Source organism: Ambystoma mexicanum, chromosome 2p (genome assembly GCF_040938575.1).
Source record: "Ambystoma mexicanum isolate Mex_15411 chromosome 2p, UKY_AmexF1_1, whole genome shotgun sequence".
NCBI classification, from domain to species: domain Eukaryota; kingdom Metazoa; phylum Chordata; class Amphibia; order Caudata; family Ambystomatidae; genus Ambystoma; species Ambystoma mexicanum.
The window spans coordinates 1421548131-1421573013 of NC_090923.1; the positions used below are offsets into that span (position 1 = coordinate 1421548131).

General features: G+C 45.2%; 1 protein-coding gene across 1 annotated transcript in view; it reads left to right on the plus strand.

The window, feature by feature from the left end:
• REG4 (regenerating family member 4) overlaps positions 1–24883 on the plus strand; it is a 130010-nt gene that overhangs the window by 35290 nt on the left and 69837 nt on the right. The gene's annotated exons all lie outside the window — the stretch shown is intronic.

Genomic DNA, 24883 nt, shown 5'->3' on the forward strand with positions numbered 1-24883 from the left:
TGAGCCGAGTGTGGTAGAGAAGAGCAAGTGGGGTTAGAGAGGGTAGAGTATTGTGGGGTAGAGTGGTGCAGGTTAGTGTGGGCAGGACAGAGTAATAGTGTGTGGTATAGTAGTAGGCTGAGGGTTAAGTGGAGTAGCAGTAGAATGTGGTGGGTGCTGTAGAGTGGGGTGGGTCTGGTACAGCAGGGGGGAGTAGGGTGGGACTAGGGTAGAGTGGGATGGAGTAGGGTGTGTTAGGTACAGTGCTGAAGGGTTACAGGTAGAGTTTGGGAGACTTACAGTGAGAATGAGTAAAGCGAGGTATGGGTGGGGTGGGATGGGGTGGGGTAGCAGGCAAGTGTTGAGTAATGCTGTGGGCCAGAGTAGTGGGGAATAGAGTGGATAGGGTAGAGTAGGGAAAGTTGGGGTACCGCAGTGACCTGGGTTACAGTATTGTGGTGGAGTGAGTTAGAATGGGGTGGGCGTGGTAGAAAAGGGTGAATTAGGGTCGGGAAGAGGAGAATCAATTGAGGTAGATTGTGTGTGTGTGTGGGTAGAGTGCCGTGGGGGAAGGGGTAGAGGTAGAATGCAGTGGGGTGGTGTGGGGAGTGATAGGCTAAACTGGTGTAAAGTGTGGGTGGGGTTCGGGTAGGGTTAGAGTATGATGAGATGAGGTGGAGTGGGTGGGGGAGAGTGGGGTATATTGGTGGGTTAGGGGTGGGGTAGAGAAGATAGAGTAGTGGGATGGAGTAGAGTGGTGTGCAGAGTAGCAGGATTGGTTATGTTAGAGGGGCACTGGAGCAGAGTAGTGCGGTGGGACCGAGAAGTGTGGTAGAGCAGTGGGGTGTTGTAGTGGGTGGAATAGAATAGTTGGGTGAGATGGGGTATACCACTGGGTTGAGGTAGATGTATGTGGCAGTGTGGTGGGGCAGAGGGTGGCAGGAATTGAGTTGTTGAGAGTAGAGAGGAGGTAGACTAATGTGGTGGGGTAGTATCAGACGGGGATAGAGTGGGTAGCATAGCGTGCAGCTAAATGGGTAGCGCAAAATGGAGGTGGATTGGTAGGGTGTTGGGGTGAGGATAGAGTTGGATGGGCGAGGATTGAGTGGGTTGGGTGATAGAGTGGGGAATAGAACCGAGAAGAAATCAGGCTTAAAGCACTATAATAAAGTGTAACATTACTATTGCATGCCAGAACTTGTAGTGTCGTTTCCCTCATCCCCCCACTCAATGGCCCTTTGAGTCCCAGCATGCTGGGACTTGTAGTCTGTCCTGTTGTTCAGCTATGGCTCTCCCTGAGCGGATGATGGCCAGCACTTCTGCGCCTTGGCTTTTAGCTCCGTCATGAGTCCGAGTGAGGAGGATCTCAGGGATGGATTTAACTGAACAAAGCATACATCACACAAGTTGAGCCTGTCATGCCATCCACACTGCCTGCCACCATATACTGAGAATGCTTTGAAAAAAATAAAATTATCATTAGTCAGCTGGATTCAAACTTGTGCGCAGTAGTGTTGTAGGCTGCTCCAAGTCTACAGCCTTAACCATTCAGTCACGGGAGACTCTGCTGTGCTCTTTTCTCTAAACGGTGGCACGTTTAGTTGTTGTTTACAATAACATGTTTCCTTTGGGCGCCCTTGGCCCATATTGTGTAACAGGACAAGAGAAGAGAGTAACTTGAAGTATGGAGGGGCAAATAGATGGGGCTTAATGTATTTATTATTTAACTTTTATAATGTTATTTTTACATAGTGCTATGGATTAACAGGGAACATGAACTGTGGGTCTTCTCTGCTTGGCTTCTCCTCCAACTGTCGCTTCCCACGTTCCATCTCGTCACCTTCATCCTCCTGCGCAAGCATTCTCTCGTGCAACTGCACGGACCATTTTACACGTGAGGATACTACACATCTCCCTTCTTTATATAGAAAACCTTTTTGGCATAATCCCTTTATTCTACATAGTCACACAGATATCTTGGCGGTCTGCATTCTCTTCCCGTCCTGGATCTCATCCTGTTACTTCCCTCTTGATGCTCATCTGATTCTGTTGCCAAGGAAATAACTCTCTTAGAAATTCTGCTCAACACCTCACTCTCCCTTCGTATGTTCTTATCACCCATGTCAACAGTTATACCAGCTCTTCCTCTCTCACTATCCACTTCACCCAAGCCAGCAGACTTACTCCCCCAACATTGATCACTTATATCCATTACTCTTTCATTGTTCCATACTCTGCCATCTTGGGTCCTAACGGCATGGGAATATATCTCTACCACTCTCACGGGCTTGGACCATTCGCAACCATCTACTCTCAAATTCGCAGGTAGTTTTATCCTCACCCAACCACCTACTTGAAATTCAGGCAATTTCCTAAAGCGTTTTTTGTCATGTATTTTTTTGTTGTCAATTTGACTGTGTCTAATATTCTCCTTTGCTTCTTCTATTTTATCGTTACTTCTCACAAGTTCATTCATCCAACCCGGAAACATGTTTGTATTGGCTTTTCTGCCTCTATTGAGTTCAAATGGCGTGACTCCAGTCGAACTGTGAGGAGTGACTCTGTGGGCCAACAGAGTCTCCTTGACTGCCACCTTCCATTCCTTTCCATTGGCCCATGCCAATTTAATGGCATCTTTTATCACTCTGTTGAACCTCTCCACAATACCATTAGTTTGTGGATGGTAAATGGCGCACAATTTATGGTTGATGGCTTTCCCTTTTAAATATGTCTTCATTTCCTCAGATTTAAACTGTGAGCCATTATCAGTGAGAACTATTTTGGGATAACCCTCTCTTTCACACACTTCTTCCATGAAATTTATAATATTGCGTGTGGTAACTTGAGGTAGAAATTTAATTTCAGCCCACCTGGTTAACATATCAATTATCACTAAACAATAAGTAGCACACCCATCACTCCAAACGGGGCCAATCACATCCATAGCTAATTCACTCCACGGACTCTCGGGGACTTCTCTCAGTACCATAGGATAGTCCGCACCCCTGCACACTTTATCACTCTTTGAGCAAAGGATACATTTTCTAACTTGGTCTTCGATCAGCCTATCACAGCCGGGCCACCAATATGTGGTTCTGATTCTCCTTTTAGTCTTCACAATGCCCTGATGTCCCTCATGAGCCATTGTTATAATCTTCTCTCTTAGGCCGATAGGGGGTATTATTTTGTCTCCTTTCATGAGATAGTCACTTTGAAGATATAATTCTTCTCGCACTTCCCAAAAAACTTTAACTTCTGGAGAAAGTACCTCATTCTTCCTCCATCTCCCTTCTTTGACCATCTTCATAACTTCTAATAAAGTGACATCCTTCACCATGTTATCGCTCCAATCTTCCTTGGATATAGCTTGACTAGATATTTCACACACAGCTTCTTGATCTCCAAGATCCACTTCTACATCATTAAAATTGGTCAAACGGGACAAACAATCTGCTGTAATGTTCTTTGAACCTGGAATGTATGTAACCTTGAAATTAAATTCTTGAAGTCTTGTAACCCATCTTCTAATCCTGCTGGATACTCTGTCGAGGCCTTTAGTACTGAATATTTCCACTAAAGGTTTATGATCTGTGTGTATGATGAATTGTACTCCCCATACGAAAGATCGGAATTTCTCAATGGCCCACTTGATTGCTAGAGCTTCTTTCTCAATTGTGGCGTAATTCATTTCTGGTCCTTTAAGTAACCTTGATGCAAAAGCAATTACTAATTCTTGTCCATTATAATATTGCGATAGAGATGCGCCTAAACCCACATCACTTGCATCAGTGGTTATTACAGTCTTCCTGCCTCTAACATAGCTTTGCAGTGCCGGAGCTTGGGCTAAGGCTTTTTTTATGAACTGAAATTCTTTCTCGCTCTTCTTATTCCACAGAAATTTCTTTTTCATTTTCATTAGACTCCTCATTTCAACTGTGTGGTCTGAGAAATTCTCTATAAACTTGGCGTAATATTCAGCCATTCCCAGAAATGTTCTTAATTGATCTTTGTTGTCTGGAGTATTCATGGACTTGATAGATTCTGCCAAGTCTTTCTTGGGTTTAATACCATCACCAGATATTACATGTCCCAAATATTCAATCTCCTTTCTGTTGATTTTCGATTTGGCTTCACTCAACACCATTCCAGCCTGGTGTAGTTTGTGCAAAACGTTGTTCAGCATCATATCATGCTTGTCTTGATCATTTGCATAAACTAATACATCGTCTTGAAAAAAAACTACTCCTTCCATATCACCAAGTATATTCTGCATTACTCTTTGAAAAACTGAAGCTGCTGAAATTAAGCCAAACGGCATCCTGCGAAATTGATAAAGTCCCTCTGGCGTGATAAAAGCCGTCAAAGTTTTAGAATCTTCATGCAGTTTAATTTGATGGTATGCTGCTGTAAGATCTAGCGTGGAAAAGACCTTTGCAGGGCCCAAAGTGGATATTAGTTCTTGTATATTGGGTAATGGGTGTCTGTCGGGAATTACACATTTATTTAACTCTCTCATGTCAACACATATTCTGATTTTCCCTGTAGATTTCCTAACAATGACCAATGGCGAAACCCATTCCGCTGCATCAATTTTTTCAATAATACCTTGCATTTCCAATTTGGTTAGTTCCTCTTTGACTTCCCTTTTGAGGGCCAACGGGACATTTCTGAGTTTCTGGGCTACAGGTCTTGAATCTCTCTTTAGCAATATGCGATGTGAAAATCCTTTTAAACATCCTATGACATCATCTCTAAATATTTCATTCTTTATCTTCTGAATGTTACCATTGTATGGTCCATCGATTTGGTAAACCATTTCATCAGCATTGGGGTCTAAACGAACTTTGAGTAATTTCTGGTGTGTCCAGCTGAGTAGAGCAGACTCTCCACTTTTAGATACATAAATTCGACCACTTGCTTGCCTCCCTTTGAAGTCTAAATTGGCGACAAACCACCCAATCAATTCTATCCTGACTCCTCCTTAGGCTTTGGGTTTTACATCAACTTCATATAAATACTCTGGACCGCATTTCTTCCACATCTCCTCTGGTATCAGCGTATACTTTGCTCCAGAGTCAACCATCATATTGACTGGAAATCCATTCACAACAATTTCAGTTCTGGGACTCTCTATGTGTGTATCTTCATCGGTAACCATGAATACACATTCCTCCTCATCATCATCATCTCCAATCCAGTTAGAGGATTGTTCACCATTTGGGTTGGTCCTACAACACTTTGCTATGTGACCTTTTCCTCCACACTTTCTGCAAATCATCTTTAGAGCAGGGCATTCCTTATTGTCGGCCCAGTGACTTGGACTGCCGCATCGGTAACATCCACTATGTCTGGTCCTTCCCCTACTGTCCTGGGGAAACATGCTCCTGTTTTGACGTTCTCCTCCTGATGTAGACGTCCTTATGATGTCGGGTCTGTTCCCTCTTCTGGATTCTACTCTGTCAGGTCTTCTTGTATTCGCTTGGTTGTTGTACATATCTCTGCTCTCAAACGGTCTTCGCCGAAAATTGCTGGTATTGGGTATTGCTCCATCTCTTTGTGGTTTCATTTTCTTTTTCTTGTTGCCTCTAATTATTCCAATTTCTTCATCTTGATCTGATTGTACAACACTAATCGATGAGTTGATTGATATGTCCTTCATTCTATTCTCTAAAGTGGAAACACACGTTTCCGTATGCTCCACTTCCTTGGCCAATCTAAGTACCACATCGAGTGTGGGATCATCTTCAGACCAAAGTCTCTCCCTGACCTTACTGCTCCTGCACTCGAGCATAAATTGGTCTCTGATCCTTTCATCAGGTTGTTGGTTGAAATTGCAATTCCGGGCCAATTTCCTCAGAGCAGTAACATACTGTTCTACGGATTCTTCTTTCTCTTGAACTCGCTTCCCAAATTTGTATCTTTCTAGGATAGTGCTCATTTTCTTGTCATAATGTTTATTGAGTTTGGCAATGGCAATTTCATACATGTTCATGTCCCCTGTTTCATCCTCTGTGAGGTCAGGTAAATCCTCAAATTTCTCTTGTCCTGCTGGTCCTAAACAATGTAATAGTAGAGACTTCTTTCTTTCTATACTGTAGTTCACTCCACAAACCACATGTGCGTAATGTTCAAAAGCTTTAAACCATCGTTTCCACGGAAGTGTAGGTTCGCCAACTTCCGGTAGAAACATGTGTGGTGGTTGCACTCCTTGCATGGCCATATTTGATTGTATTAGATAGACTCAGGGAGTCAGTCCTGATTCTGTACTTTGTATGATCTTAATTCCTTTATCTTTCCACTGTGAAGAGGAGGAGTATGAGGAGTAATAAGGATTACTGGAGGATGCAGCGCGGAAAACTTAGTGTTTGATATTACTTTGTTTTAAATTTCTACTGTGAAGAGGAGGAGTATGAGGAGTAATGAGGATTACTGTTTGCTCGACGTGGAGTGGTGTGTAATGACAATGGAGTCGGTTATTGGCAGCATAATGTGGTTCCGCTAGGAAAACACGACTTAAAGTTCGTAGGTTAGGCCAGGAGATAAATTGGGATGTTCAGCAAAGAGCAGTGAATAAATTAACTTGTATTGCCAGCTGGGGCCCGCCTCCTCTGGGACACGTAACGCAGTATGCGTAGGAGGTAATGGATTGGCATACAGCCAGGGGCAGTGAATAAATTAACTTGTATTGCCAGCTGGGCCCGCCTCCTCTGGGGCACGTAACGCAGTATGCGTAGAAAGCGGCGGTGAATGAGGCAAAATGCAGATAATATTCAATGTCACGAAGAGTGGGCGGGGACAGCACGATCGCAGCTTCAGACAGTCTGTATGTGCTGCAGGCGATCGCGGCTGGGATGGGAACCGCGGTCCTACCTGTTGCGCGGCCGGAGATCCTTCTCAACGGCCACTATTGTTTCTTCGTTTTTATCCTCGTCGCCATTGAAGTATGGAGGGGCAAATAGATGGGGCTTAATGTATTTATTATTTAACTTTTATAATGTTATTTTTACATAGTGCTATGGATTAACAGGGAACATGAACTGTGGGTCTTCTCTGCTTGGCTTCTCCTCCAACTGTCGCTTCCCACGTTCCATCTCGTCACCTTCATCCTCCTGCGCAAGCATTCTCTCGTGCAACTGCACGGACCATTTTACACGTGAGGATACTACAGCGCCCTTGGCCCATATTGTGTAACAGGACAAGAGAAGAGAGTAACTTAGGTATTCAAACCTAACTCGACCTGCTGGACTCATTCACAAGCACAACCCCTCTCATCCATGCACGCAAGCACGCATTTACGCATACCGTGTTTTTAAACTTCTTTTATTACGTTGTTCCCATGCGCTGAGCGGATAGCCTGCTCCCGCCTTTGAAGGCTCAACATGTGTCTGGGGCTCACCTCAGCATAGGGAGAGAGGGTAGGGCGTGTGTGCTATTGAGCAGAGCACTGGTGACAGGGGGAAGTGGAGGGCGGAGGGAAGTCGAGCAATATCATTGAGGACTGAACAGAGAGATGGTGCACGTAAATGCCACGGCGAAGGGCATTGGAACTGATCTCCCACATAGTGAGAGGCATTGTTGTGAAGCCAGCAAAAGCAGATTCACTCTGCTGTCAGCAGAGGTAGAAAACATGTGCTTTATAACAGCACTGCCGATTGGTAATATCATTCTAAAACGTCTACTAATTCGTTTAAAAGGCGTAAGGAGACAGACAATGACATTTTGTGATAAAAAACAATGAATGCCTGAGGATTTACAGTTACTATGGCAACCAGATGCCCTGCCTCTGAACATCCTTGCTTTTCCCTTTTGTATTAGCAATCCTTTGCCATATAGATGGCATTAGTGTTACCAACGGTTCAGGGAGATACCAGAGCGGGCAATAACTCATTTTCTACATAAAAACCCCCAAAAGCAGTTTGTTCTAGAATCATTTGAAGTAGTTCAGTAACAAATGAGCCCAGGCCAGGAGACAGGCCACCGTTGACATCCACGACGGTGAAGATTCGTACAATACTATGCCAGGTTTTATTTCAACATTCTCCAAAAAGCTCAATTGAACTCCTATGCTGATTTATCCAAACGTATCCTCCTTGTGACCTAGTAATTCAGACTGTTCTCCCCATTGGAGTGGAACCGAGGCTGATTGGCTTATGGTGTTTCCCCGTATGGATGGCCCAGAAGACTACAAATGTTAGTTTTCAGTATTGCCCCGAGCATTGCCTGGGATTATTCAAAACCTTCCATCCATGACTCTTCAGTTTTGCTCAAGTGACCCTTAGCAGAACAAGTATACCCAGAAGTGGGTCCGACTTTGCTGTGTCCAGAGTCACAAAACACCCCCCACTTATCCATCCATCGCTCTTCAGTTTTTCCATATCCTCTTCGGGACAATCTGCGCCAGCTTCAAATCAGCAGGACCTCTCTTTGTGCACTTAGAGCCAGCTTCAAATCAGCAGGACCTCTCTTTGTGCACTTAGAGCCAGCTTCAAATCAGCAGGACCTCTTTTTGTGCACTTAGAGCCAGCTTCAAATCAGCAGGACCTCTCTTTGTGCACTTAGAGCCAGCTTCAAATCAGCAGGACCTCTCTTTGTGCACTTAGAGCCAGCTTCAAATCAGCAGAACCTCTCTTTGTGCACTTAGAGCCAGCTTCAAATCAGCAGGACCTCTCTTTGTGCACTTAGAGCCAGCTTCAAATCAGCAGGCCCTCTCTTTGTGCACTTAGAGCTGTATGGCGCTTCGGCAGCTTCTCTTTTTTCTGGACTGAATTATTCTGCGGATCACTGAGGGTGGATTCTGTAGCTTGGTGATTAATATGCGCAGGTGTTTGCATAGTTGCGAACATTACTGCTAACCGTGATTCATCGTCATCCATGATTACACATCCTCTTTGAGAGTCGGTGGCACCCAGATATTCTTGTTGCCGCTCTCCCATCTCTAAGTCAAGAAATGGCTCCTTTTCAAGCCCAGGGCCTTGCAGACAGAAGAAATGGTTGGATAAGGATTTGATAATAGTTGTATAAACTCCACCAGGCAGATCAGACTTTTCAGGCACTAATCCTAATTTAAGATGCTACGTAATCTTAGAGTGCACAGCGCCATTAACTGACAGCCCAAGGAGACAATGGAGCTGCGAAAGCTATAGCTAATACAGACGCAGTGACACAATGGTTACTGCTCTTCAGCAGTACAGGGGTGAGTGATGCATACAATTCCTACTCAGACCCACAGTACTACTATACCAGTAGTGATCCCATTCATAAAGGTGGAACAGGCCCAAACAACAGATATACCTCTTCACCTCATGCAGTTGTATGAGCCTGTCAGGAGAGCACATGGCAAAATATATATGTTAGAGTACATACTGTATAATATGGAGATGACTCAGGAAGTAATACAGCATAAAACAGAAATAGGGTATGTTTAATGTAATTGTTTTTTTTGATAACACACCTAATACCGTACCTGTGTTCCGTTTCTTGGTTGCTCTGCGTGGTCTTGCTTCCAAGACCAGAACGTTGCCCCTGTTCTATCCTCCGTTCGCATACCAGGCTGATCTAAGTCGAGATGAGTAGTCACAGGAACTGCAGGACATGAGTTGGCTGTAAGCAAAAAGACTCAGAGGAAAATAGTAAACCAATCAAATATACTGGGCAACATGGGCTTGATCAGAATAAGGGGTGAACTGTAATAAGATAAGGGAGTTCAAGGGGGATTTGGGAAAGCCCTTGGGATCAGTACCAGCAGAGTTTCTTTAACAACTGCCATACAGGCGTGGCATGGGTTGAATGTGCTAAAGAGATGATTGTACACAGTTTAAGGGTAAAGCTGGAGACCATATACTGATACAGGAAAGACTCCAATGGACTATATAATGGCAATGGGAGTCTTTCTCTTATCTTAATGGAGACCAACCCAGGGGTCACCTTGTATAGGGATACAGAGCTGGGGCACAACAGTGAACCAATTTATAAATGAGGGGGGAAAGAAATAACCATGTGCAGAATAGGCTGAAAAAGAAGCACTGAGCAGAAACCATAGACTGAGACAGTAGACAAATGCTATACAAGCACTAACTTAGAAGGCACACAGGAATGCTGCTACAGTGGAAATCATGGGCCCAGAATCAGAACACGTATCAGGGACTAGCAAGAAAGCAGGCAAGGGAAGCTGTCACACAAAAAGTTGGAAACCTAGCGCTCAAAGAACATCATAAAAAACAAAGCATTACTCACAGACAAGACAGTAGGTCACTGCCAAATGAGTGAATATGTGGTTCCGGAAACGTATTGCACTAGTTACAGACAAGGCAAAGATTGTTGCAAACCCAGTGAATATGCAGATTCAGGAAACTCAGACTCATTAAACTAAAGTTCAGGCTCCCAACTATGGGTTAAAGTCTAGGAATACAGCCAGAAGAAAACAAACAAGAAAGCGTAATACCCCAGGTTGCTGCTGGCTCATCAAATATGTGGATTAGAGAACAGGAGACAATAACAGCAAAGCAAGAACCTGGGATTGCAGAGAGAATGAGGGGGAGCAACATTGGCAAAGACAAGGTGGGCCTATGGGGGAGGTTTGTAGAGGAGCAGCAGTATACATCTGCAGGAGATCTCGCACCCCTAACTCCGCTGTATTGGAGACATGAGACTGTGCCGTGTATGACACCAGCCGTCGTGCCAATACTGCAGCAAGTGTTGGAAGAAGATACCCAAGAGAACCTTATCGAATGGGGCCCCGAAGTAACTATAACCTGCAGGAGGAACTCCCTGAAGGAATATGAGAAAGAGCTAAGAAGAGGAGCTAGTGACGTTGTAAGAAAGTGTGCATGACGCCTCGAGATACTAGCTGAAGATGATGTATAGATCCTGAACACCAATGATGAAGTAAGGATCGAGTGATCTCTAAAGTGTGAAACAAGAAGATTACACGTGCACGAAGTGGTACGAAAAACAAACGTTCAATAAATGTACAGAAGCTGAAATGCAAGGTAGATTATGCCATCATATAAGCTAGCAATGAGTAGTGAATAGAATGCAGGTGAAGTCGCCATTGTACAGAAACTGGACATTGGGATCATGAATTAAGTAATCCAGAAACGACGAAGCGGGAATGAAAAAGTTGTGTCGCAGCAGATTAGCAGGCTCATGGAGTGCCCTGACAACCGTGCATTCTCAAAGACAAGGATAATCTACAAGGCCAAGTACAAAGGCAATTTCATGGCAGAAGGCATGGGTGATGAGAAATGCTTGGCTAATTGGGGTGAGATAGGTTCATGTCCTATCTCCCTGCACCTGGGTCTGGGCTTACGTGCTGCTAAGTGAACGGAATGTTCCAGACATGGCACAAGCGTGCCTACCAATTGTATTAGTCCATAAAACAAAGGACCTTATAGTTTGAAGAACAATGAGAAACTGTGTATCTAATATTTCTGAAATTACATGTTTTTAGAGGTAGGCATAAGTTGTTCACCTGATAACGGGCAGCCAATAACAATCCTAGCTCCTATAGAAATGTATACTTAGATGTTTCTCTTAACCAATCCAGACCCTTGATAGGTTTTTCACTATTGCCACATAGTATTACGTCACTCTGATGCATTATTGTGTATAAAGACCATATTTGTGTGGCGATCATTGAGAGAATGAGCGTACACCCGTTGATGTTCATTGTAACGTCCCTGTTTTTGATCCTTATTAATAGAACAGAAATTGCTATATTCTTGAGTTTGTCTCGTTATTTGAACTCGAAATTATTCTGGTGTAATCCCATCCATTACCATATGCACATTCCAAAGGGCCATAAACTCACGTTCACAATAAAGCAGGTTGTTTGAACAAAGTCATAAAGATAGTGCAAATACTGGTAGAAAGATAATTAGCTTTAACAGCAAATAGGACATGAACTAGAAAGCAGCTAAGGGAGGTAGGAATCCGTAGCCAAAGCAGGTCATTAAGGAAACGTTTAAAACTGCGGGATTGGGCTATCCACAAATATATTATTAAGTCACAGTAAGGATCCCTGTGATGGGGGGACCGACGGGTGTTGGGAGCTTAGTGGTGCCTAAACTCCAGGGTCTATTTCCTGATGGGGCCTGGTATTTCAGCCAGGCCACAGTCTTCCTCAGGGCCTACCTCTGTGCTGCTGCTCTCATCACCATTTTCCACTGCCTGCCTGTCTACTAAGTCCTGAACATCTCAATTCTATGTGTAGCCCCGAGCCTGCGAAGGCTACAGCTATGACTCCTTCCTCTTCCATTTCAACAGCTTGACCCTTTCTGCGCACACCACTGGCCCCCTTCAACTAATCCAGAATACAACTGCAAGACTTATCGTTGGGCTCAGGCCCAGGGACCGCATCTCTCCGGTATTAGCATAATTGACCTGAAAACATTTGACCTAAAACATTTGATCGCATTTATTTTACCTTTTTTTCGGTCAAATTTAATTAAATATATGTATGGGGGTGGGTAAGGGTATAGATTAGGTTGAGGGGAAGTGGGGGAGGGTTAGCGGGGGGTTCCCCCCGCATTTTAGACAGATAAAAAGGTCAAATAACTTTGATCAAATGTGATTAGGTCAAATGTTTTAGATCAAATATACGCAAACCATCTCTCCAGCTCTAACATCTCTCCTCTGGCTCCCAGTTGCCGCAGGATCAAGTTCAAGAACCTCTGCATCATCCACAAGGCTTTTTGGGGCCTGGGACTCTGCTACATCCAACTCTCTCTCCCTAAATACCTCCCTGCTAGAGCCCTTCGGTCTTCTAGTTCCAACCCTCTGCAGATCAAACACTTTTCCAAGCAGAGAGTGGGGGGTAGACCTCTCTACTACGCAGGTGCCTCCCTCTGGAATGGCCTCCCAGCCCCTCTCAGACTTGAGCCAGATCTCCTTAAGTTCCATAATGCTTCTCAAGACCTTCCTTTTCTCTTCCTTCTTCCCTCCTCCCCTGCTAATGTTCCCCTCTACCTCCTTTGACTGGCTGCCTGGTTCCTTCAGATTCTTACAGGGCATCAGGCCCTCCTCGACCAGTCTGGCCTTGCACTTGTCTCCCCTTACCCCCCCTAACCTGCACTTGCCCTTTGGGCTCCCTCCCCCTGAAACAGCTTCCCTGTGAAAGCGGCCAAATTATGGAACTCCCTGCCTCCTACACTGAGAATAGAACAATCTTACCAAAATTTTAGAACTAACATCATCCTGTGGCTGAAATCCAATGACCACTAAATGTACGATATTGAATCCCTTATAGCAACTAGCAATGACATTCTGCTAATGGTAAACAATCAACATTTTATGCCTTGTATGTAATGCATCCCTCCTCGCGTCTCACAACTGGCTACCCCCACGGCGGTAACCACAACTCTTTTACACATTGCCTGTAATATTTGTAAACATCTATGCCTACCCTGTATTATCTGTAAACATCTGTATATACCTTTTCTGTAAGCTGTCTGTAACACTTGTATATACCCTTCCTGTAATTAATGTTTGTAAGTAAGGTATCTTATACCATACTCCTTGTAACTAAGCTTTGCATATCCTTGTAACTGCTGCGCCCTGATACCCCTGGTCTGATGCGCATTATAAATAATAAAACAAACAAACAAACTATCCTGGCTGGGCCTGTACCCCTTGAGCGCTTCCAGCCCCATCCCTTGCACTTAGCACGTAGACCTCTTTCCCCTGCACTCTCTGCATTCCCCTGGCACTTGTCCACCTGGCCTCCCCTTGGCACTCGCATAACCCATGGGCCCTTACCACCCTGACCGGCGCACCCCCCCTCTCCACCACACTTCTTGTTACTGCACTTCTGAATGATACAAGACCTAGTAGGACCGTTTTTGTTTTTCTTCATCCCTGTCCCCACCCCTTGTCTTGTTGTGCCTAGAAACACCTTTTTGCTGTATAGGCGCATCATAAATACCCAATAAATAACTAAAATAAACTGCCGGAGCCTGGGCTGACCAGATGGGAGGTTTTGGTGGGCACTGTCCTTAGTGGCGGCACCCACTACCGTGAGCAAAGGCGGAAAGTGAATGCACCTGGAGGGGGAGAGGGGTGCAGGGCAGGGATGGATTAGTGGATGGGAAATTGGGGGTGAGGGGTTTCAGTTTCGACTCAGTCTTTGTGCTCGGGGAAGGGTCAGGGCTGGGGGAATAGAGGCAAAGCGAAAGGCGTGGCTTCAGGGATGCGGGAACTGGGAAGGGTGTTTTCCCCCAACCCAATTTTAGAGCTGCGCCAACCCCTATGACTTCAGTCTGCCGGAAATAGCAAAAACCACCCCCCCTCATAATGATTGTAGTCTTTTGTATTAATGCTGTTTGTTTCGCTTTACAGAACCCCACAGTGGGAGCTACGGGGTGCATCCATGTAAAAAGTGACCACAACGTCCAGCGCAGCCAAGAGTCAGAGCACAGCATCTGGGGGAACAAGACCTTCATCGACGCCACGGGGCATTGCAATGAGGCGGGACATGTGGGGGAAGCTTGGGAACTGTGACAAGAGACAGCTTCCGGCCACAGGACAAAGCTGGTCGACCAGTAATCATGTTCACACAAAGGGGCAAGGGCAAAAATAAAGACAATGGGAAAAGGGAAAGGGTGGGGAAAGGAATGGAGGGTTTTCGAGTTAGAGATTTCACTAAGGGAAGGGGTCCGTCAGCGGTTCCTGTGAGGAGCTTTGCTCCGTCTCGAAAAGGAGTGCTCAAACGGTCCACCGTAGGGCTGTTGCCCAGGTGACCGGGGAGAAGACCAAGGACTTCCTCTCTGGCACAGCCAGGACGCCAGTGCAGCGTAGAATCCTAACAATGTGACATCATTTTACAGAGCACCTGTAAGTCAACTCCTGCCTAATAAAGCATGCCACGGAGGCTTTTCGTCCCACACACCACTTGCTTGTCCTGTGTCTTTGTCCAGTTTTGGGAGTGGCGGCTGGGGTGGCAAACGGTTGGGGGTGAATGGGGTCATTACATGCATTAAGGTGGTATATAATGCCCTCTAGCCTTGCGGCAGACTGGTGCGGGTTGCCGCCGCTATGCCTAGGCACAGGATGTCTGCCGACATTTATCCCCCATTCCAGTACTTCCTGTCACTGCAGCCCTTGGAGCTCTGAAGGAACCAATTGCACAACTTAACAAATACTATCTTCACAAGGTCAACAATGCGATGGAGAGGGTATCCAGTGATTGTATGGAGAGGCATATCTTCTGTACAAGGGAGAAGCGTGCATGTGAAACAATCGAACAATATGTTGCTGTCCTCCACACACTTGCTGCCACTTCTAAGTTTGGGGCCTTTCAGGAAAAAGTAATCGAAGATTAATCAATGTTGCACACCAACAATGACCATGTGTGGGACCGCCTATGGCTTTAAGGAGAATGCAGCCTTTCGGGGGGACACCACTTACCAAATAATTGATATGATGTGTATAGGCGCGTTATAAATGCCATATCATAAGAGTTTCAAGGCGCGACGAGACAAGGGGGGGGGACAAGGGAGGACAGACAACGATCCTACTAGGCCAGGTGTCATTCAGATCGCGCAAGTGCATGGGAGATATGACCCACAGCATGGAGCAATACAAGCATCAGCATAAAGAAAACCACCTCTCCCGGTTGACAACAATCCAACCTAATTTGCACCAAAAATACCTCCTGACAAGGTGAATGTCAAGCTATACGAATAGCTCAATCATATCTACAATGGCAAGCAGCTCATTTTGGACGACATGCAAGCCTTTCTCAATGTGTGTGATTCATTGCACCACTTCCCTCTACCATCCTCAGGGGAACAGGAAGGTGGAAAGGTTCAATAGAGTTCTCCTCTCTACTATACAAATTGCCAATCAAAGCAACTTGGACCTTATAGAGGCAGTGCAGTGTATTCTCCTTACCTACAGAACCACTGCACATTCAAGCACAGCCGCCTCTCTCTTTGGGGTGGTGAGGGGGCAGAAAAATACACTTCCGTCCAAGCTCTGGTGGCTTATCAAGAGCTACTGCATTGACATGTCTGCCACTAAGGACATTCAATAAGTGTGCTCCAACGTGACTGCCAGTCAGGAGCACATGAAACAAGTGCACGACGGCACGAATGTCACTCAGATACCACGATAGACAGCCTGGTCAAGTACAGAAGGGTCTTTCCAAATTTAGACGAACAGTTACTCGCGTCGTTATTGGAGCATTGAGAATGGCTGAAGCAAGATGCGGAACGTGGACACAGTTCCTCACATTTCTCCGACTGCTAGAATGAGAGCCGCTGCTAGGCTGGTCGCTTCATCCCCAAGCACCCACACATGTGTGCATGGTCCAAGCCTGCTCCGCCCACTACCACTGCTTGCGGGATTACAGGTGGGTTCTACCCTGAGTCCATTTGGCTCCATTCTGACTGACTGTGGGAGGTTCTCTCACCAAGCAGATGGTGCGCCTCTCGATCTGGGAACTCCAGGCAACCCTATCTCTATCGGCCAGGGAATCGTGCTCCTCTTCTTTACATAAAGGGCAGGTCGTGTGTGTGCAACATTCGTATCAGGTTCTGCCATTAAGAGCCCCTCCATTTGCAGTAATTTTCTCTGATTCATCAACATGGGGTACGGGTTATAGGTGGGTTATTCAGCTCTGTTTCATCTATCTCTATTTCATGTTTTTGTATTTCTGACTGTGCTGCTGTCAGTTCTTCCATTACACTTCCCTGAAGATTCTGTGTTTCGTCATCAGAAGGCCCCAGGAGACAGCCACTGGGTGTACCAGCTTCACAACGAAGGACTCCTTCTTTGTTGCACCTCTGTCCTACCATGTCCTCACTTCACAACAGATGCTCGTACAGGCTCATACATTAAGGCCATGTGGAGTGATGGATGGCATGGCAAGGCCAAACAATGACACACATGACACTGACTGTGGGTGTTTTCGCAGCAGCTCTTTATTGTGCACTTTCAGTGAACAAGGGTTGAATAAACGCTTGTGAAAATACTATAACCAAATGGGGAAATGCTGTAACCAAATGCTGTTCAAAATGGCGTACAGGGATCTCTACACAAAAGCGGATTTCCTTTCAAGTATCCAGCGCCTTAGGCATTATTTCTCAAATTATAAAATTCAAACCCTAACCTTGTAAATGCTTGTCTCCCCTCGAGACACTGTAGTCTGCAAATGAAAATCCCCAAACAGATGGCCGACAAATTTGTTCAAATCCTAATCTTCATAAGCCCTCTAGCCTTCTGGCTGCCCTATACTTATAACACAAAGGACTCAATGATTGGCCAAAGCAAACGTTCATAAACCTATTCCTCAGAGGCCCATCCCTCTTCTACAGCAACAGAACCAAAGTATGCTTCGGTGGAGCATCTTGCAGTGGTTGCTCACACCCTGGACTCAACCTGAGTCTGCTTTCGCGTGTCTCTTCAAACCTTCCCCTAACGTTTCAGGTTTCGTGGCTCTTCCTTTTCTCAGGCCTTCGTCAGCCTTACCACAACTCCTTCAGTGCTTCTTCCAGCCCCTTGGATTTCCAAGATTCTCAACAGTTTTCTTCTAGACCATGGTCAACTCTCTTCAAACCACAAGTCCCTCCAAGACCATGGCCCTCATTCCGAGTTTGGAGGTAACCATGGAGCTATTAGCTCCATGGCTGCCTCCAAACCCGCTCCGACTCCTCCATGGTGAATGGAGGTATTACCGCCCCATTCCAAGGTTGGAGGGGGCGGTAATTCCCTATTCACCTTTTGCCCTTGCCCATTCCCATTTTTGCCCCATATGGCTCAATGGGAATGGGGAAGGAGGTTATTACGGCACTGTAAATTACGGTGCCGTAATTACCTCCGAAGTCCCTTTGCGGGTCCCGTACTTAACTCCTGCTAAAAGCAGGAGTAAAGTAAGGACCCGCAAAGGGACCTTGGAATACAGAGGTAAGGGATTACCAGCATCGGCACCCTTACAGGTGCCAGTAATTCCTTACCTCCAACCTCGGAATGACCCCCCATGGCTTTCTCAGGGTTGACAACTGGTGTATTTTGGAACTTGGGCTGCTCTCAGGATTTGCAAGAGGTTCCTCTTGTACCATGGCCTACACTTAGGATTTAGAAAGCTATGGGTACATCCCCTCATTAGCGTCCTTATCAGGTTATCAATATTATTGCATCCTCTTGCCACAGGTTCAGATTCTCCCTGCCTTTACCAAAGTGTTGATGGTGGATTGCCTATGGCTTTTGCTTTCCAGGTCCCTTCAGGCTAGGGAGGAGCTCAGCACACACTTTGGTTATCTTTTCTCTCCATAGTCTACAGGCTTGCGATCTCTTCAGTGTGTGTGCTTCCAGTCAGTTCCAGAGTTCCCTGGACTTAATCCAAGTCAGAGTTTTCCTCTGGTTCCTCTGCTCCATAATCTCTTCTTGTGTCAAGGGAGCATGGGTAGGCATGCCTGCCTCATCCAGAAGTCTTTCTTCATCTGAGTTTCTTCAGACTCCTTTATTCTCTCTGGAGCAGGGTTTGGCTTGGAATCTCACCCGATAGGATTATTTGTCGTTGGTATTTTAATTTTTAAAAGCACTTGGTTATTCTTGGAATAGGTTGCAATATTGCTCATTGTGCAATTATTAGAAGTGTATTTTTATTGGCTAATGGTTGTATGACCTTTTGGACTATAGTCATATGCCTGCAAGGCTTTAAAGGTAGATAGGGCATGTGGCAACATCTTTGAATTGTCAGTGATGAGGAGAGTGGTTCCCCGTTGTTCAACAGCTCCTGCGCTGTGCTCTAACATTTACCACATTAAGCGCTTTAGTGTTCTAAATCTGCGTGGCAGTGTTGGCGCACTCTTCTGCTGGTACCAATACTCTTTCATTTCTCCTTGACTCAAAAACACAGCAGGTTAACAGAACAGCTGTTGTTTGACCTTCCTCCACCTCCAATGCTTCTTCCATCCCTGTATCTTGCACTATCGCTTGGAAAATGTTGTCCTACCGATTAAAACTCTGCAGCGAGAATCCCTCTTGGCTAATACCGCTTCTCTGGGGGACAGTGAGGCAGTGAAATCCCTGCTCTTGCACTCTTTGAATGGCACATTGGGTAGTGGCCCGAGAACTCCAGTCCCTGTTGGCTCTCTCCCCCCACATACAAGGATGCACATACAAGGATGGGGAGCTCAGACCACTCATCACACTGGTCGGTGGTCGGAAAGTGAGATCCTCTCCCCCCACATACAAGGATGGGGTCTCAGACAACTCATCACACTGGTCGGAAAGTGAGATCCTCTCCCCCCACATACAAGGATGGGGAGCTCAGACCACTCATCACACTGGTCGGAAAGTGAGATCCTCTCCCCCCACATACAAGGATGGGGAGCTCAGAGAACTCATCACACTGGTCGGAAAGTGAGATCCTCTCCCCCCACATACAAGGATGGGGTCTCAGTCAACTCATCACACTGGTCGGAAAGTGAGATCCTTTCCCCCCACATACAAGGATGGGGAGCTCAGACAACTCATCAAACTGGTCGGAAAGTGAGATCCTCTCCCCCCACATACAAGGATGGGGAGCTCAGAGAACTCATCACACTGGTCGGAAAGTGAGCTCCTCTCCCCCACATACAAAAGGATGGGGAGCTCAGACAACTCATCACACTGGTCGAAAATTGAGATCCTCTCCCCCCACATACAAGGATGGAGAGCTCAGACAACTCATCACACTGGTCGGAAAGTGAGATCCTCTCCCCCCACATACAAGGATGGGGAGCTCAGACAACTCATCACACTGGTCGGAAAGTGAGATCCTCTCCCCCACATACAAGGATGGGGAGCTCAGACAACTCATCACACTGGTCAGAAAGTGAGATCCTCTCCCCCCACATACAAGGATGGGGAGCTCAGAGAACTCATCACACTGGTCGGAAAGTGAGATCCTCTCCCCCCACATACAAGGATGGGAAGCTCAGACAACTTATCACACTGGTCAGAAAGTGAGATCCTCTCCCCCACATACAAGGATTGGGAGCTCAGACAACTCATCACACTGGTCGGAAAGTAAGATCCTCTCCCCCCACATACAAGGATGGGGTCTCAGACAACTCATCACACTGGTCAGAAAGTGAGATCCTCTCCCCCCACATACAAGGATTGGGAGCTCAGACAACTCATCACACTGGTCGGAAAATGAGATCCTCTCCCCCCACATACAAGGATGGGGAGCTCAGACAACTCATCACACTGGTCGGAAAGTGAGCTCCTCTCCACCACATACAAAAGGATGGGGAGCTCAGACAACTCAACACACTGGTCGAAAAGTGAGATCCTCTCCCCCCACATACAAGGATGGGGAGCTCAGACAACTCATCACACTGGTCGGAAAATGAGATCCTCTCCCACCACATACAAGGATGGGGAGCTCAGACAACTCATCACACTGGTCGGAAAGTGAGATCCCCTCCCCCCACATACAAGGATGGGGAGCTCAGAGAACTCATCACACTGGTCGGAAAGTGAGATCCTCTCCCCCCACATACAAGGATGGGAAGCTCAGACAACTCATCACACTGGTCAGAATTGAGATCCTCTCCCCCCACATACAAGGATTGGGAGCTCAGACAACTCATCACACTGGTCGGAAAGTGAGATCCTCTCCCCCCACATACAAGGATGGGGAGCTCAGACAACACATCACACTGGTCGGAAAGTGAGATCCTCTCCCCCCACATTCAAGGATGGGGAGCTCAGATCTCTACATGCGGGTGGACTTTCGGCAGAGTCTCCCTGGCAGATAGAAGAATGGAAGCACTAGCAGTGCACGTCGACTCGTTGCCTGATAGGATTAGACGTATTTGTACAGCCCATATTAGGATGTGGCACTGTACTCCCGTCCTCTGCAATTAAAATATGCAGCCGGCTATCCTTACAATTCTAAAGAAAAATTATCCAAATCTATAGGATTGTCCTCACTAACAGGTGGATGGTACCAACAGAGAAGACAACATTATTTTAGATTCGACGCATTGCTAAGACCCAACTCCTATTGAAATGGGTCAATAGTCTGTGAATGTTAATTGCAGGGGACAGTATACGAATAGTCACCTCCCTGGATGCATGAGTATGATCGAAGTATTCATATTGGGGGCTCATGAGCATGTCAGCCTACCACGACTTGCGTCTCTTAGGGATTGATAATACAGGTTCTCTAACTAATTCAGCCCAGTTATATTCCATCTTAGAATATTTTGTATCGATGATTGGGTGGATGAGCTGTTGACCATATCCACATATGTGAAGGCCATTTGCAAGCAGTGTGGAAACTCTGATAAGTTTACAAACATTTGGGGATAATTTCCGGAACGTTATGGATGAAATGTGATCAAATGAAGCTAATGCTATTTACTGTGCGTTTTTTCCTCCCCCACTCCCTTTTTTCTTTTTTTTTCTTCTCTCTTCGTCCTCTCTTGCTTTCTCTACCTTCCCCTTCTTCCTTGATTTTTTCTTTAATTTGTATGCGCTATTTTGATTAATTGTATTTGTATGTTTACTCTGATTATCCGTAATTCCCTGTTGACTGTTTTGAATTTGATGTTGTTATGTAATATTTGATGAGTTTCTTGTGACTTGATTCTGATGTACAAAATAAAAATTGAAAATGGAGAATTGATATTTTGGGCATCATGCAAGCAAATTTAGAACTCCCACCAAAAAAGGAACCTCTTCGGACACTTAATGAAGCCGGGACAATTGCCTCCTGGCATGTTTTTTGCATGACCTTTTCCCCTTTTTCCCCAGGCGCACACCCCACCCCTCTCCCTCGCCTTCAGCTCTACCTCCAACCCACTGAAAAATCCTGTTTGCGTGCTTTCAACGGGAGCATGTAAACTCTCGCGCTGTTTACTGAACATCAGTCGAAAATCTGAATTCACCAAAATGATATCTTCAGATGAAAATGTTTACAGTATTGTACTGTTTGTGTCTTGAGTTGTATAAGGTTTTGTATAAAACCAGTTACAATAAAAAAATCTAAAAATACAGTACTGTGTTATTACTATAAATGTGAACCGTTCCTCTTTTTTGAAGTTCCCAAAACTAATAGGCCAAACCAAGGAATACGGCTTTCCTCTGTGTTGTTCCCCATTTTTGGAATAGTTTCCCCATGTTTTTTACATTAACCCCTGCCCCCCTTGCTCTCCCTAGGATAGTCAGAGCATTTTTATCCCCCCCCCCCCCGACCCCTCTAAAATTCTTCTGTACTGGCGACTAGGGCCCCTGTTTGCTGTTTTCATGGCCATGTTGAGCTGAATGAGAGGTTTGCCCATTTTGAGATTCTCTTTTATGTAATGACTTTATTTGATAGCGTGCTATATTGCTTTCTGGATAAGGCCGGATTGTACAGTACTCCCTCAATGTTGTTTTGTAAGCGTCCTGCCCTTTAAGTGCTTTCAATAGCAAAAAATAAATTTGAAAAATCTAATCTAACCAAAGTGCATATAATAAAGTTTGATAAGAAGCAGATGTCAACAAGTGCACTCAGCTCCCAAATGTCACTTGCTGGAGCAATACCGGATTTGAGTATCTGTTTGCTAAGATCATTATCTGCAAATTGTAACGTACAAAAGAGGGCAGATAGTGTGTGCAGATAATAAAGTGTGGCGCTAAGCAAATAGCATACCACAGGTGTATGCATATATGTAGCGAGAAGCAGCGATTGCTAAAATGCAGTACGCATTATGAAGCGCACACATGCAAAAACCCAGTCAAGCATTGAGCATCGTGTCTAACTAGATGATTCAACATCTGATCCAAATATCTCACTTAGGTTGGAAAAATGGTCTTATTCTGCCGGATAACCATGGGGCAAAAGATTATCTAACACTTGCACCAGTGCTATACAATGAGCAAATGCCCTTAGCAGCAGTTCTGCTGTTTGTGTAATATGGAGTGGAGCAAAAACAAGGTTTTGCCCCAATCCATATTAGCAGAGCCACAGGGAAGAGATTTCTGAAGTTGGAAGTGAAATGTTTCTTTAGCGAGTAAAAAAAAAGTATCCTACATCCTAACGGCGGGAAATGGACATATTTTCGTAGTCCATACTTCTTTGCACTTAGTAATGAGTACATATGAAATAATGCAGTTTTACCTGTAAGTCCCTCTTCAAAATCAGGCAGTAATCAGGTAAGAGCTCCACCCTATGGCATTGCTCTAGTGGCTATACTGGTATGACCATGGTAGGGGGCCGGGTAACTGTATGGCCACTGCTGTCTATTTTTTGGTAAGCGTGTTTTCGCTCCCCATTATTTTTGTTTGTGGTGTTTGTGCCTGTTTTTAAGGGAGTAAAAGTGTGGCACATTTTGCCTGGGCAATGTGCCACAACATTTTTTGTTGTTGATTATTGCAGAAACAAAAAGAGGAAAATCAGTTTGTGTGATCAGTTTTTTGGTCTTGGTTGACGGGCAGAGGTAAAGTTGAAGTAAGTTAGCCCTCTTTGCTCTATTCCCTATCAGACTGGCAGAGAAAATGGGTAAAAACCCATGCCACCTCATTGCAAAAGTATTTAGAAAATATGGATGGGGCAAAACCTGTGTGCTACATTCTGTATTACTCAGGCAGTGAAACTGGTCCTAAGTGGCTTTACTCAAAGACTGGCACCAGTGTAAACGTTAGGCATGGGTGTCATTTTAGGGGGGGGGGGGACGGGGTTTGTCCCCCCAACTTTCGTGGCACACCATGTTGTCCCCCTTATTTGGCAGGGGACCCTTTCCTTTAGGTGTCGTGGCCCCCCAAACATTTTCAGCAAAGTTACTCCACTAGCGTTACCTAATCTAGCCTCCAGGTCTTTTTAAAATGAGTTTGTAGCCTTTTTGTCTTAAGGGTATCAATCAATGCCTTCAACTACGAGCGCCGACTGTTCGTGCATAAAACCGGAAAAACCTGCAAATATATTCGTTTTGTCTCTAGTTTCTACGACCAATTTTTCCAAACACTACAAAAGTCAGGAGGTTGACAATGATAGTCCTTGGCTTTTCATTCCTTGCAATCTTGTTTCACATGTTGAATTTTTTTGACTTTATCAACCATATTAGGCACATTTTTGATATTGATATTTTATTTCTATCGCGCTCATACACAAGTGTTTCAGAGCGGTACAAGGCAAGGGAAGGGGAACAGGGGAGAACAAAAACAACGATCTTACTAGGCCCAGTGACATTGAGAACGCGCAAGTGCAGGTTGCTATTTGTTTTAGCTCCTATTTCTAGTTGCCATGTATTGTATTGTATTGTATTGTATTGTATTGTATTTGGTTATTTGTATAGTGCTCTTTCCCCACTTGTGTGGCCTCAATGTGCTTTTTTCGGTTGGAACGCCCTCAGTGACCATAGTTAATGTGCTGGAGAGTTCTAAGAGTTTTGGATTAGGTGATGCGTGTGTGCATTTTTGCCAGTCTATGACTTGGGTGGCTTGCTAGGCTCAACTGAGCAGCCCGGAAAGAGGCCAAGCACGTGAGTGGGCGCTGTTGGAGGTTGCGGTACAGTTCTATTGTTGAGAGAGTCGATGTGTTGCCACCTATACCGAATTTCTTTGTGTAGGCAGTCGCTGTATGCTACTGGCAGAGGTGTTGAGGCATAAACCTCTTAGAGGGTGTTTCCTCTGAGTTATCCTTACCCTCCAAGTGGCAATATGGTTGAGCAGTCGAGATAGTGTAAACTCTTCAGAAGGAACAGAATGGTTTAAAAAAGTGCAGAAAATATGCTGATTAGACACATAATAAGGGATGGTCCATACAATATATTTATAAAACTATATGATTTATGTGTGAGGTCATTTAAATAAATAACTACAAATGAACAGGTAAGAAAGAAACTTTAGAAAACAGAGTCTTTCATAATTGTAACCCATCAGGATCTCAACATGTTCAAATGGTCTTCTTAACTCAAACAGGAACTAAAAG